Source organism: Neovison vison, chromosome 2 (genome assembly GCF_020171115.1).
Source record: "Neovison vison isolate M4711 chromosome 2, ASM_NN_V1, whole genome shotgun sequence".
Lineage (NCBI taxonomy): Eukaryota > Metazoa > Chordata > Mammalia > Carnivora > Mustelidae > Neogale > Neogale vison.
Window position 1 is genome coordinate 175,974,363 of NC_058092.1, and position 15,022 is coordinate 175,989,384.

Sequence of the window (15,022 nt, forward strand, 5' to 3'; positions counted from 1 at the left end):
TAATATAGTCAATGGCTTGTTCTGATGATCAAAGGAGATGATGTTTGGAAAGACATTTAGTTAACAGTGGAAGTGTTTAATTTATTTTATGCCCTGACTCTTCATCATAAGGATTTGGGGTGGCTTCCAAGTACAGAAATAATGAAATATGAATAAAAATAACAGTGTTGAGAGTAACAAAAGGAAGATGGTCATATGCCACCTACATTGGTCAACATTTGAGATAATTTAAGTTACCATTTGGATTTGAATTTCTTGGTAATTTAGATAAAAGGAGAACATAATTTCTTTGATAACTTCTATTGTTAGAAAGGAGAAAATGCATTACTCCCCCCCAAAGAAATTGTCCTGATACAAAATTCCCAGAAAAATTTTTCATGGAAAACACGACATTCGGAGAGTGAAATAAAATGAACTACTTAACAAAGTGGGCCTGACCACCCACCATGAAAGCTGAAGGGCAAAACACTACTTATGCTTGGAGGTAGTTATTATCACCATAAAATTGTATTATTCCTAGAGACAAACATAATGCTTGAATTAGGAAAATACCAAATATAAACCCACTGATGCCCAGTTAACAAATCATCCAGCCCTTCCCCCTTGTTGTGCCTTCCTAACACACACACACACACACACACACACACATGCACAGAGCTTCTTTCCTTAAGTTATGTTCTCAGTAGTTGGGGGGTGGGGAGCTTCCAAGGAAGTCACTGATGGATGGCGACTGTAGGCCAGTCACTACTTAATAGGGCATGGAGCTGCAAGGATGAAGTGTGAACCTAGACATAATACAGGACTGACAGCTGCACCCATTCCACAGGGCCAATCCAGAAGGGAAAGGAAGAGAAAGATACAACCAGATGATTATATAGTTGACCCCTGAACAACGCAGGAGTAAGGGGTGCTGACCCTGCACGGTCAGAAATTCACATATAACTTTTCACTCCCCCAAAATGTACCCACTAAGAGCCGACTATTGACTGGAAGGCTTACTGATAGCATAAGCAGTTGATTGACACACATTTCTGTAAGTTCCATGCATTACGTACTATATTCTTATAACTAAGTAAGCTAGACAAAATGTTATTAAGAAATTCATGAGGAAGAGGAAATACATTTATAGTACTTTACTGTATTTATAAAAAAAAATCTGCTAGGTGGACTCTGCATTTCAAACCCTTGCTGTTCAGGATCACCTTTATAGGTGAAATAAATCACAGCTTGAGTCCTCATCCTTGAGATCCCCATATTTTTTCTTGACTTCCTTGAAATCTCACTTCCAATCTTGCAAGAAACTCCTCAATTTTCCTCTACTGGCTCTTCTCCCTTCCTTAAATATGGGCCTTCCTCAAGGTTCTCCACTTGACAGTAATTTCATGCACACGCATGGCTTACATGTCTTAAATTAATACCTTTCTCTCATGCTTTATAGGCTGGATCCTCATCCCTATTATCTCCTGAATTTGCTTTTCTTTCTGTCCCTAAAATCAGTGGGATTGCCACTCTCCCTGGTTTTTGTTTTTTTTTTTTTCCTGGTTTGAACATGTGATGTCCTCTTCATTCTCCCGCATCACTGCACCTCCCAAACACACACATCTAACTTATTAAGACCACTCTGAGCACAAGAAGTTCAACTTCCCTTTGACATTCCAAGGTGATCATCATGGCAGAAACTCATCCCCTGTCTACGATCTTCCATCCAGGCAGTGGCTTCCCATCTGAGGTACTCTCTGCTTCCAGTCCCCATTAGTTCCCAGCTCTCCTGATGATCCCAGTTTTCTTCCTAAACATCATGCTTCTCCACTTGTTTGAAAACTTCTGACACTTCCAGTGAGTCTAGGATCAAGTCTAGGCACTCCTCAGCAGAGCTTCCCAATATCCCAGATCAGTGCATTTACTACTTTCCACATAACCTCTCCAACCATACCAAACCATTTCTCTTCACTCTTCCTCTCCTCCACAAAGTGGTTTGCCTCTGTGATTTTGCTGACTAACTTTCTGCTGTCTGAAATGCTCATTTTTTAACATCCAGTTCAAATATTACCTCTTTCAGGGATATTTCTGAATTCTTGTGTAAGAATTTAGTGTAACTTTCTCTGCAAACCCAAGGATCCTTAATCGTAACCTTACCACAAAAATCCCACTTATAGTATAATGACTATATGCTCTAAACACAGTAGTCCCCAAAACCCTCATAAAGCTTATAGTCTAGCTAGGGAAACCCTGCCTTATTCACATTTCTAACTTCCATGGGGATAATAGCCGATATTTCATTATGTGGGTGCTCTATAAATTATAGATCAAAACATATTTGAAACATCAAATAGCACTATGAGAGGCTCTGAATGTAGGATTAAGAACACCATTCTAGAAAATATTTTCTGAATAAGTGACAATAGCAAGACTGTCCAGATTTGGGACACCAAAGGAATGGAAGGAGAGAGCATGAGAAAAAAGAAGTACAGATGGGCATGTTATTTTTCTCTTTTTAAATTTTAACACAAATTTGATCATTTTTACAAAGATCAAGTAAGGTGGTTTATATCTGAGGGAAGATGTTGCATTTGTTCCAGTGAATCAGATCACAAAATATTTAGTCACTCTGCATTTGAGGTTATCACATGAAATATAGTTTATGGAAGATCTCCCATTAGGGCTGGAAAATACCTTCCTGGTACCTGTCTTAGCGCCTGGCACATAGAAGATATTTTAATATTTGTTGACTGAATGAGTGCTTGCTCATCCAGTGACCTCTCTCCAGCTGCCCTCCAATCTCCTGTTTCCCTTTTAGAGCCAAATTACTGCAAATAATTACCAACAGTCATCTTCCTTTTCTTACCTCCCATCGGCAGTGCACACCTCTGCAGTCTGACCTTTGCCTCATCACAGAACTCACTGGCTGACGTATTAACTTCCACCCCCACTCCTGCATGCGCAGACCGTTGTGGTGGAGCCCGTGCTGGGAGGGAAGCTGAGGCTACCGCTCACCTCAAAGGAGAACAGGCTGCGCGATGTGTCAGCCCACAGTCTCCTTCTAAACAGGGATGCCAGCAAGTGGGTGAGGCGAGTCCATACTGCTTCATGAACATTTGGTTTATTTACCCTGGGTGCACGTATCCCAGGGTGGAGGAACAGGCAGTACTGTGCTCATAAAATTCCTTGCTGTCAGGTTCACGTTTTCTCTCCAGTTCAGACCTCAGGACTTCAGACTCTTCTGTGCTCAAATTCCACCCCAGTTCCACTCTATTGTGGTCACCAACATGTCAGAATGGCTTTCTTCTCTATCGTGTTAGCTCCCTAGGTATCTCGTTAGGAGAGATGTAAAATATGAAATGTGAAGTCTTCTCAAATAGGCATGACTGCAAATAGACCCAGTTAGAACTCTATTTCCCATACATATCACTTAGTGATTTTTCTTTAATTCAAAACAATTCTCTCCTGATTGGTGAGAATCTCCACGCTTGCTAAATAGAAAAGCAGTTCTCAATATTGCACATTCAAGCCAACTGACCACTCCCACCCTCTTGAAATGAAATCCCCACTCCCTTGGCCCCCTCCTCCCCAGCCCCCATGATCCAGCAATTTCCTGGGTTTCCTTCTATTAAACTCCTTTCATCCTTTACAAGCTCACCATTCACTACTTGGCTGTTCTGGATTTGAATTCCTTAAGACTGTCATCCCCACTACTCACTCTGGTAGCTTCCTGTAGGCAGTCAAGTCCATCTATGGATCATATCCGTCAGAGCCAGAACTATGGATTAAAGATGAGTCACAAGTTTACATCCAAACCCTAGAGCTTTCTGACAAGCTCCACACCCATAATCCAGAGTCTTTTTGCTCTGTCCTCTAATGTTTCCTACAGAATTCAAACTCCACATGTCTAACTGAACTTAGCGTCTGTCTTTGTAAACTTGTTCCTCCTCCCGTGTTCCCTTACACTTCCGAATGGGCGCCATGTCAGTATTGCAGAATTTACCTCCTCCCTGTCTCTTGAATCCATTCATTTTTAGAAATCACCACCACCTCATCCTTCCTCCCCTAGGCCTTTTTACCAGTATCTCTGTACTGAAAATGTTCAAATGGTCTGCATGAACTTCTCACCTTGCCAGCTCATACTCTGCATTATAGCCAGAAATATTCTTTTGAAATAGCAAATTGATGATGTAACTCACCACAATCCTCCCCGCTCCCCTCTCCCAACCTTCTCATTGGTTCTAGGATGAAGACATATTTTTTGCTATGGCTTAAAAGTCTTTCATGGTGACGGCCCCTGATCAGATCTGCAGACTCATGCTGTTCCCCCCTGCTCTCTGTATCTGGCTACGTGATCCTCCTTCAGTCTCTTCCATTGCTTTTGCTCTCTTCTTCTTGCTGTACGTCATAGCTTTCCACACCTTCCACGTCATGCCTTCTGCCTCTACTCTTTGTCTGGTTGACTGCCATCTGTTATTTAGATCTCAATTTCCAGAACCTTGTATCTCTTCTCTGTGGCATATTTACAACAGTTTCAGTTTCATACCGATTTGTGTCATTCCTTTACTGTCTGTCTCCCCCACCAGCCAGCCTGTAGGCTAAATGAGGGCAGGGATACCTGAAGCCATTCATTGTACCCTAAGAGTGTCTGGCACTTAGTGGGTACTTGGTAAAGCTGACTTTATTGAACACGTGTATAAAATGAGCATGAAAATAAACACATATAAATTCAGTGTGAAAAATGTACCCATTGCGTAGTGTTTGAAAATTCTAAAGATAAGCACAGTACTGAAATCAGTAACAAGAACATTGTGAGCTTTTGGAGGATTTCAGAAATTAAAGTGGGAGGGCTTCTTTTCTTACACAGGTTGAGTAGTGGGTTGATGCGAGTGATGGGGATTTTTTTAAAAAGATGTTATTTATTTATTTAACAGAGAGAGCAAGCACGTGTACAAGCAGGGGGAGTGGGAGAGGGAGGAGCAGATTCCCCATTGAGTAGGGAGCCTGATGTGGGAGTCGATCCCAGGATCCTGAGATCATGAGCTGAGCTGAAGGCAGACGCTTGAGCGACTGAGCCACTTGGGCGCCCCAGTGATGGGGATTTTTTTAAATGAAAAATTTCACTTGGGCCGAAGCAACTGGTTTAAGCATATAAGAAATATGCTAAGGTATGAAAATAGTGCCTTCAACCTTATTCTTGCCAATTTGCCCCTACATATATTGAACAAGAGCCATTGTAAGGAAAGGAAGAGATGATTGAGACCAGGGACATGCTGGAGAGGCAAAGGAGAGAAGAGGTTTCAAAAATGTTTTAGTCTCCGGGTTGTGGGTATTCTGCTGGGTATGTCTTTTTATATCCTTGCTTCTAAAATCCATGTCATTACATGCAATATAATTGTCTCTGCTTCCATATGGCGACAAAATTCTAGCAACTATATCAGGATCTCAATAAATAGGCAAAATGAAAATGTTGCGTAAGTTGTTTTCCTTCAGTTACTTTGCAAATAGAAACCCCCCAATAATAAAACACAAATTTTGTAAATTAGAATAGTATCAGTTATGAATGCCATTTTGCAATTATGAGAGTAAAAACATTCCACATTGAAATAAGAAATGCCATCTGATTTCGATTTAACTCAAAGGGGGAAAAACACATTCCATTTAAGAATGACAAATAAAGCTGTCAATGTGATCCATTTATAGCCCCTCTGAGAATGCCACAAATCCACATAATGTTCTGAGAAGCTAGTTATTGTATTTGCTCTCTCAAAGAGAGAAGGCGTAGAAGTCCCTATGACAGACTGTTATCCAAGGAAACTAAGGTTAGGGGGAATAACTTAATGTTAGACAACATCCTAGGTGCATACGCCTTCAAGGGGAGAATGAGAGCTTCAGGCATCATATTTAAATAGTGTGCAGCAGTGGAAAGGGTGAACTGCTGCAGGGTGTGAGATGGGTGTGAGACAATGCAGAAAACCCTTTGTTTTCCTAGTCTGTCCCCCACCCCTCCTCTGAGCTCTGCAAGGGCCTCACTGACCTTAAGAGGTCTCCTCCTTCAAGGAAACCATAACATCTTCATGTAAACATCCAAAGTGTCAGTTATTTTTGGACATTCATTATGGGTTATTTCAGTCTCTGGTACAAGGACACTTGCCACAAATGAACATTGGAAATATAATCTCCATTCTTTATTATGATAATGAAACTTCCTTCTTTTAAGAAGCAGTTTGCTATTAAATACATATCCATGTATTCATATAAAAGTATATATAAAACACGACCCTCTGCAGGACATAACTGATTATATTTTTCTCCTTTGCATTGGCTGATAAAAAACAGAGAACAAAATTTGTTACTATCTTCTAGCAAGAGTGTTGAATTTCATGGCATAAATTTTGAGTATGAATCTCTCTCCTGGCCCCATCTTATGTTCTTAGCCTTATTTTTTTCCTTTGACTCATTTTTTCTTACCTCTTTGAAATATATTTTATATTGCTGTACAGTATGTATTTTTATTAGCCTTTCTCTATAAGCCTTAAATCCTTTCCAGCATATAAATAAAACATTCAACATTTATAGATGCCTTTTTTTTTTCCTTTGGAGGGTTGCAGAATTTTCCCGAGGCAACATATAATTTATTACTATAGATGCATGAATATTAACACATTGGTATTCATAGTAATTAAATTTTTTGTGATATTTAGTTTAATATTTCAGTTAGATTTTCTTAGTATTTACATATATACCTTTAGAACTGGGATTCCTAGACTGAGGCCCAGGGACTGAGATTATATGCAAAATTTTGAGCATGTACAATTTTATTAACGAGGCATTTCGTGATTTTAATCCCAATTCTGAAAGGTGGTTTTGACCCAAAAGATTAAAAAAAAAAAAGATTACTGTTTTGCAGTGGAATAATTGCATAAGACCAGATCTTGGTATTCTGACACTCAACTAATTGACAGCCTATTTATTGATTACCCACTAAGTGCCTAGCACTGCAATAGATACTCTGTAGCTGTTTATTGCAGTAAACAGCAATAAATGTGTAGGCTTGACCTCTAACCTCAGGTTGCTTCTAGTCTAGTGGAGGTAGGGTAGACTATAAAAAAATGAACATAAAACAAGCAATATCCGAGGGGAGAATATTTGAGATAAAGGGACCAGCTAATGCAAAGAAGGGAGGTGTTATAGTCTATAGATATCTCTTCTAGGAAATATCAATGGTAGATCTCCAAATTCACTTTCAGTACTTCAGTCTAGAAATATCAGACTCATGCTCTTATTCATGAAAGTCAGAGCTCTTTGCCTTGTTCTCATATTTTTAAAAGTTAGATTTCCTAAGGTGAGGGAACCGTATCTTCAGAAAAAGAATGCGAGGTATTTTGTTACACATTAATTTCATTCAATAAGTATTTGAGTCTCCCATCTTTAAGGCACTGTGGGAGATGCCCTCAAGGTGCTCAGCGCAGACCAAATAAACCATAACTATCATACCTGTAACTATAATGTACTGTAAACCAATCCCATATTGTTCCGTGCCATAGGTTTATGAGCCAAGTAAATTCTACAGCCTAGACGCTTTAATATACAGTTTGAAACCCAAAGCTTTTTAGAAAAGCACCAATCACCCTGTAAAAGTTGAAGATGGATGAGCTGGACAAAGTGACACATCATGAAAACTGGGATTAAACATTCTTTGGAATAAGCAGCCTGGACTCTGGTTTGGAAAGTGTTCTCAATAGCCCTGACTGTGTAAATCAATACATTAAGAGGTGACTAAAGATCATAAATATTTCCCACATTATTAGATGTTTTCCTAAATTAAATTCTTTATGCATATAGTAAAGAAATAACATCCTGATAAGATGAAGATGACAATGAGGTCACAGAATTCTGTGGGACGCCTACTGGGAACCAGAAACCATGTGAGAGCTCTGTGCACATGCACTGGGAGGGAAGGCTGTTAGGAGGGTTTGTTTTACAGAGAGGGAGAAACTGAGGTCTGGAGAGGCAAAGCGATTTGCCTGGTCACAAAGCTGCTCACAGGAGATGGCTAGGATTGGAACCTGAAAAGTCGGACTCCAGAGCCCCTAGGAGCCCATTTGCTGCATTATCAGTCAACTCTGAGAAGGCAGAGTGTTGCATGAATTCTCTCCGATAAACTCATCTGCTTTGCGGTTTAAATGGCTTTGGGGAACAACTTTCTGAATGATGAGTCTGAGCTTATCGTGCGCAAATTAATTTAAATATTAGCCAATGCGAGAGTTACGATGGCAAATCTGCTATTAAGAGTAACACATGCAATTAAAGTTTCCTTGACTCTGGATAGGAGTATGTGACTGAAATTGTCCATAATACTCCCTCTCCTGGGAAAAATCAGGAAGGGTCGAATGTATTTACTTTAAGACCCTCAGTTAAAAGTACAAACATTCTTTTACTAACTTGTTTCTGCGCTTACTGTTTTTTGATAATGAAATTTTAACGTGGAAAAGGGAGATGTTAAAGCTTTCTCTAAATCCAGATCAAACAATATTTCACCATTCTTGTAGGCTCCTGGGCCGCTGATGCCCCTTAAATACTAAGGGGGCAACAGCAGCAGCAGCAGCAGCAACAACAACAACAAAAACAACAAGGGTCGTGTATTCTAGCGTTAGGTACCACCGATTGAATATGCGGTGTCACCCACTGTGCCAAGCCCTTCCTTTCACCCTCACAACCACCTTGTTAGAAGCTCCCTATTATTATTCCCAATTCGCAGTTTAAGAGATTGGGGCCCACAGAACTTGCACACACACCAAAGGCTTCCCAGTTTGTTAACGGAGGAGCTGACACCAGGCTATGGACCCTGGAGCCCAGGCCGCCTCCAATTTCACTCTACCATCTCCCTTTGATCACCTTCTCATCCCTAACCGATACATCACTAAGCACACACTGTTTCCCAACATAGGCAATCTTAAAACCCTTCAGAATTTAAGGCTGTCCACAGTCTGGACTTTTCTAGAAACCAGTCCAAGCTAATTTCTCAATATTCCTTACTAAAAATCCTCAAGGCCTAAGGGAACCTACCTTCTGTCAAAGCCTTAAGAAGTCTCCTAAACCCACAATCCAGCTAAATTCTCCTTCTCTTAAAGGCCAAGTCCAGGGGCACTTGAGTGGCTCAGTAGGTTAAGCACCTGTCTTCAGTTCAGGTCATGATCCCGGGGGTCCTAGGATCGAGCCTCACATCGGGCTCCTTGCTCACGGGAGAGTTTGTTTCTTCCTCTTCTCTGCTGCTCCTCCTGCTTGTACACACACACACACACACACACACACACACTTTCTCTCTCTCTCTCTGTCAAGTTAATAAATAAATAAAATCTAAGATTAAAAAAAAAAAAAAGGCCAAGTTCACATTCTACTTTTGCAAGATACCTTCTAGACCCACCAGCCCAGAAGAAGTAGTTTGAAGAGCTGGCCTCTACTGTCTATGTTGCAAATGATCCTGATGTCCCCAAGAACTTTGGAAGCCTGGATCTATGCAATACTATGAGAGTTGTGTTAGAAAGTGCTATTGGGAAATTTTCTCAGGAGCATGTTCAGAACTTTTATCAGTTTCTCAAAGCTCAGCATTACCATCCCCTCTCCACCTGGCCCCCAACCCAGCCCCAAGTTCTGGAAACTAATGACATTAAATGCTAATGTTCACTGAGCATGGTTGCCAGATTTAGCAAATAAAAAAAAATTATATGGGACATGCCTATACTAAAACATGATTTGTTGTGTATTTGAAATTCAAATTTAACCGGGCATGGTGTACTTGATCTGCAGCCCTTTCCTTGAATGTTTTGTGGATATAAATCTTTTCTCTCTGCTATACTGAGTGTAATCATCTGGAGGGCAAGGGGCTTCATTACTACTTCACAGAACTTAACACTTAAATTTATTGCTAATTACTGATTCACTTTTGTGGTCCAACAGAAACATTTTGGAACATTCTTGATTTGGGGGTGATATCAAACCCAATAGCTATATCATGATTATATATATATGGCTTTTGCTACAAGGAAACAGATTCCCATCATACCTAGTACACTATTTGCTAGCTTCACCTCGAACTTTCCCCCAATTACCTTTGTTTAAAAAAATCCTCTTATAAGGAACCAGGAAAATTTCAAAACATACTAAGAGTATTATTGAATCTCAAAGTGAGGTCTTCAGACTATTTGATTGAGAAAATCACTAAAGGTGTTAAAAATGCAGTTGTCTGGGCCCAATCTCAGACCTATTAATTCAGAAATGTGCAGAAAGGCTCTAAGCAATCTGGGGTTTTAAAAGCCTTCCAGATGATTTTTATGCCCTCTAAAGTTTAAGGACTGCTTTTTTTTAATGGGATATAATACTCTAGCAAGGATTGCTCTTTAAGTTAAAGAAGAAAAGTTATTTTAGTCCTTAAAAACAAGCCATCATCATTTGGAGTTCAAAATATCAATCGTCTTTTAAATGTATCTTGAATCTATCATGCTAGTGGTAAATGCTCAGCCCTGTAGATTTGCCATTTGGAGCTCCTCAGCATTTAAACAGAACTGGTAAACTAACGATAGGTATTAAAAGGCTGCCTGATAGATCATTAAAACAGTAAATGAGTCACTGAAATTTATATAGGCCATACAAAATTTAAAAAATAAGATTATCTGAAGTAGAGTGTTCTACTGTGTACTAATGTTGCTATCCAGGATTGGTCTGGGAAACCTAAGGCTCTTTGGGATTTCAGGGGGGAAAAAAAAGTGTCATTTCCTAACACTCCCTGCCGCTGTTGACTGGGTAGTCCCTGCGATTTTTGAGGGCTTGGTGAGGTGTGTGCTGGTCTGGAAGCCAGGATGCACAGGTTCTCTATTTTATGTTCTGGGTCCTCATCCATAAAATAATAGTTTGGACCATTAGTTGGTCTCCAGTTTGTCGTCATCGTCTTCTTCTTCTTTTTTAAAAAAGATTTTATTTATTTATTTATTTGTCAAAGAGAGAGAGAGAGAGCGCATGCAAGTGCGCACAAGCAGAAGAGGCGGAGAGAGAAGCAGGCTCCCTGTAGAGCAAGGAGTCTGATGTGGGACTCCATCCCAGGACTCTGGGATCATAACCCGAGCCAAAGGCAACGGCTTAACCAACTGAGCCACCCAGTCGTCCCTCCAGTGTGTCTTCTGAACCTAAGTTCCTGTTATCATTCTGAGGTTCAGTTTTCTCTGTTGTAAAATATGGGGCTTGGACTATATGTAGGTGTCTGCTTGTCCAGGGAGTCCCATGGTAGCTGTGTTTTCTCCATTAATGTCCTTGGATCCCCATTCATAATAGGCTCATGGTAACAGTGTAAGATCGATGATGCTTCATTTGGGTTTTCCCAGGGATGGGACAGTATATCGGCCATTAGCACATATCCTTTGCAGGAGATAATTAGTCATTATATAATTACAATCATATAATTCATAATCATTCAAACACACTAACTGATCACAGCTATGTGCTGTGCGTCACTGTGCTAGACCCTGGGAAGACAGTAATGAAGAAAGTCAGGCAGAAAGAGCTCCAGGCTCATGCGGCTTACAGTCTGATGGGGGAATGATGGAGAAGATAAAAACAATAGCCACATGTAAACAGACGTGTAAGTAAAATAAGTGCAGTTTGTAATCAGTGTTTTAAAGGGATCACTGGGCCTGAGATAGAAAATAACAGAAGAGTGTTCAGGAAGAGCCTCTTGGAGGGGGCGATATTTACCTGGGCCAGCAGGAAGGAAAAAGAGACCAGGGAAGGGGTTGGAGGAAAGGCCAGGGCAGGGAAGAGCATATTCTGGAATCCTGTGGGAGGAGCTGTTTATGTGCTTGGCATCCAAAGGTCTCTTCCATCTCTGAGAGGGAATTTAATTCAAAACTAGAGAAAGGAAATCAGAAGCCCAAAGGGCTGAAGGGACTGATCTGAGGTCAAATGGCCAATCAGTCAATGGGAGAACTCTTCCATGCCTCAGTCCGGAATGTGAGCTCTTCCGAGGGATCAGGATCACAGTGCAGCAGGAAGCACCACAATGCTTTGGTTCAAATCCTTGCTCTTTGACTCATCAATTGCTTGTCCTTGGGTACCAGAGCTTTTTTGAGACCCAGTTTTCTTTTGTGTGAAACACAGATGACATTGACTGCATTAGATTGTTACAGGGATTGAATGAGCTAATGTGGCTGATTGCCTGGTACATCATAGGCACCGTGCTCAGTAAATGAAAACTCCTTTGATTTTTTCACCGAGTGCACTTTCACCCAAACCAAACTGTTGGAAAATAAGTAGGGCAGAGGTTAAGTGATTTGGATAAAGGAAGAGTGCTAACAGTGGGGAAGTTCTGGAATACCGGGCTGGGGCCTGTTCAGCAGCTACTCATCTGAGGGCTGAGTGGAGGAAATGAGGAAAGGCCACTGAAGGTGGGAAGATATCAAGAAAAACATCTCCAAATTTGTGGTTCTGCTCACAGCTTAATTTGCTAGTGGGAAAACTACAGTTGTCTTCATAAAACAGAAAAGACCATCCTTAGTAATATTTGTACTTACAATTAGCATATAAGAAACAGGTTTTACTCTAGGAAACCAGTAAGCAGAAAAATGAGACACTATTATTAAATACACTTAAAGAGAAAATGTGATGTTAACATGTCACTCAATCCACTGGGAACAAATTAATTTAATTATCTGCAGAATATTAAAATGATTGCCGGTATTAAGGATACTTAAAAACCAAGCCCATGGTATTAGAAGAATGAATAATTTATCTAAGTAACTGTGAAGATTTTCTTCATTGTTAACAAAACCACAGATTGAACTTCAGCCTTAAAATACTGAGAGGCGTATTTCATGGATTAAAGCGGACAGCTAGCTTTAAGGCCATCCCACAAAAGCTGTTTGCTCTCCCCTTAGACATACCCAAAACGTGAGGGAATATTTATGGTTCAGGCACACTTGAACTAGGGCTGAATATTTCTTAGTTTTGGAAGTTCAACTACTGGGTCCCTTTTCCCCCAGCCATAAGGTAAGTGCCATTCCATATATAACTTTTTGAAATGCTGCTTACTTTATGATTCTCTGCCGATGGTGCCTTATGGGAGAAATTTTATTTCAAAGTTTCACAGGATGTGAATTGAACTCATTATTTTACTCTAAACTCATTGTTTAATTGACAGGAAACATGCATTCTAAATCATCTTGTATGCATGGCAGAAGCGGCTACATAAATTTAACAATGGGTGGATTATTACTATTTTGCATATTTATGGAATTTTATATTCAGGAAGCATTTTACAAATCTTTTATTAGTTAATCCTTACACTTACGAGTGAGTCTGACAGGTGGTAAACAATGCTTTGGGTTTTAAATTGCCAATACGTGAAAACTTTAATGGGGGAAAAAATCTACTGCATTTCTCCTTGCTCCCAAAGTTGCCAAGAGCACATTTTTGATACTTTTCCCCCCTCACCAGACACCAGGGCTAGAGGCCTGCAAGCAGGTTGGTGTCCACCTGAAACACAAGGAGAAAGGGGCATACTGGGCTCTGTCCCAGGTCAGGTGGCCAACATCAGGGGAAACCTCAGAAGACACCAAGGTGATACTGACAGCATTCCCAGCAAGACACATCCCAGTAACAAAACACATAAACAGACACATTAGGAAGCTATTTTTCTAGAACTATACAGTTAACTTGATTTTCAGTTCTAATGATGCCATCCATACTTACTGGACTCACTCTCTAATGACAGCACCAGTTCTTTCCAAATGAATGCACGTATGTTAAAGAAATAAAACCTAACTCAAACTAAGAAAGTTTATATTCTCTTTTTCAAAAAGTTACAAATTGAAAAACACTTAGCAACTTTGAACATTCCCTGCAAAGTTTTTAGGATCCTCCAATGTACCCCTCCTCCAGATATAAGAAGGTGTTGAAGAGCAGGGCAAAGAAAGCCTGTATGGATTAAAGTCTCATTGTTGACCCAAACCTTTTACAGCCTAGGGCTTTCAAAGCTACCAAACCAAGAAAAATCAATCACGCATCACCTGGGGGCTGGAAATGAGGAGCTGCAGATGCTGCACCTACTTTCTGAAGATTCCAGCATGGACACGTCGTCCTGCCCAGATTCTAATCTCTTCTGAGTGACAGTGTCTCTATCCCTCTAATCCCTCAGGCCTCCGCCTCCGTGGTGTGTGTGTGTGTGTGTGTGTGTATGTGTGTGTGAGATGGAGGCTAGTTGGGTTGGAGGGTGCAGAGAACACCCAAAGTATATTGGAAGCTAACACCCTGTGAGGCTCCGTGCGTTCTCAGTGCCGCTGGGCAGCTGTCAGGAGGTCAGCGTAAGGTAACCAGGTCACCTCTCTTCCAGGGGTACAAAGGGATGCTTCAAGACCTCTCGTCCCCTGGGTGCGCGGGTACCGCGAGAGCGCGCACGGAGGGACCCTCTGAGTAACACCTCCCACCCTGGCGCGTCCCCCATGCCCCCAGACGCGGCCCCGCCCCGCTTGCGCTGACTCTACCTGCAGACTCTGGAGGCGCGGCGGCAACGTCTGGCGGTCCTGCGGTTCGCCGGGCTGGCGCTCCGGCTTTGTAAAGCCGCCGGACCCCACCCTCTCTCACCTCGGGGGGCCCCGGGTCAGCCAGGAACCTCGGCGCTGGGCTACCGCGCTGCGGCCGGCCGCCGCCTCTCTGCGGGGCGGGGGCTGCTGGGCCCTCCCCACCTCGCGGCCTGCTCCGAGACCTTCGGGCGGGGCCCTGGGCCGCTCAGATCCCCGCCCCCCTTCCCCGGAGCTGGCACCCCGCGGCGCCAGCTCCACCCCCTACACTGGGGGGTCCTCAAGCCCTGGTCAGTCCTAGTGCCTGTGACCCCGCCCTTGTCACAGGGCGGGAGGGACCGCGCCCCAATGTCGCCATCCCCACCACCCACCTCTGGGATTCCCGTGGGGTACCAGGAGCGGGGCGACTCCTTCTACTAGTGGAGGCCAAGTCTGGGGAAAGTTTCTGGCGGAGTCAAGGGTCAGCCTTTTCTTGT

General features: G+C 41.9%; 1 protein-coding gene across 1 annotated transcript in view; it reads right to left on the minus strand.

Moving 5' to 3' along the window:
* Positions 1-14,602, minus strand: part of RHOBTB1 (Rho related BTB domain containing 1) — a 122,686-nt gene extending 108,084 nt beyond the window's left edge. The window contains exon 1 of the mRNA XM_044239590.1: positions 14,511-14,602. The gene's annotated coding sequence lies outside the window, so the exon portion shown is untranslated. The remainder of the gene's footprint in view (positions 1-14,510) is intronic.
* Positions 14,603-15,022: the final 420 nt, after the last annotated feature.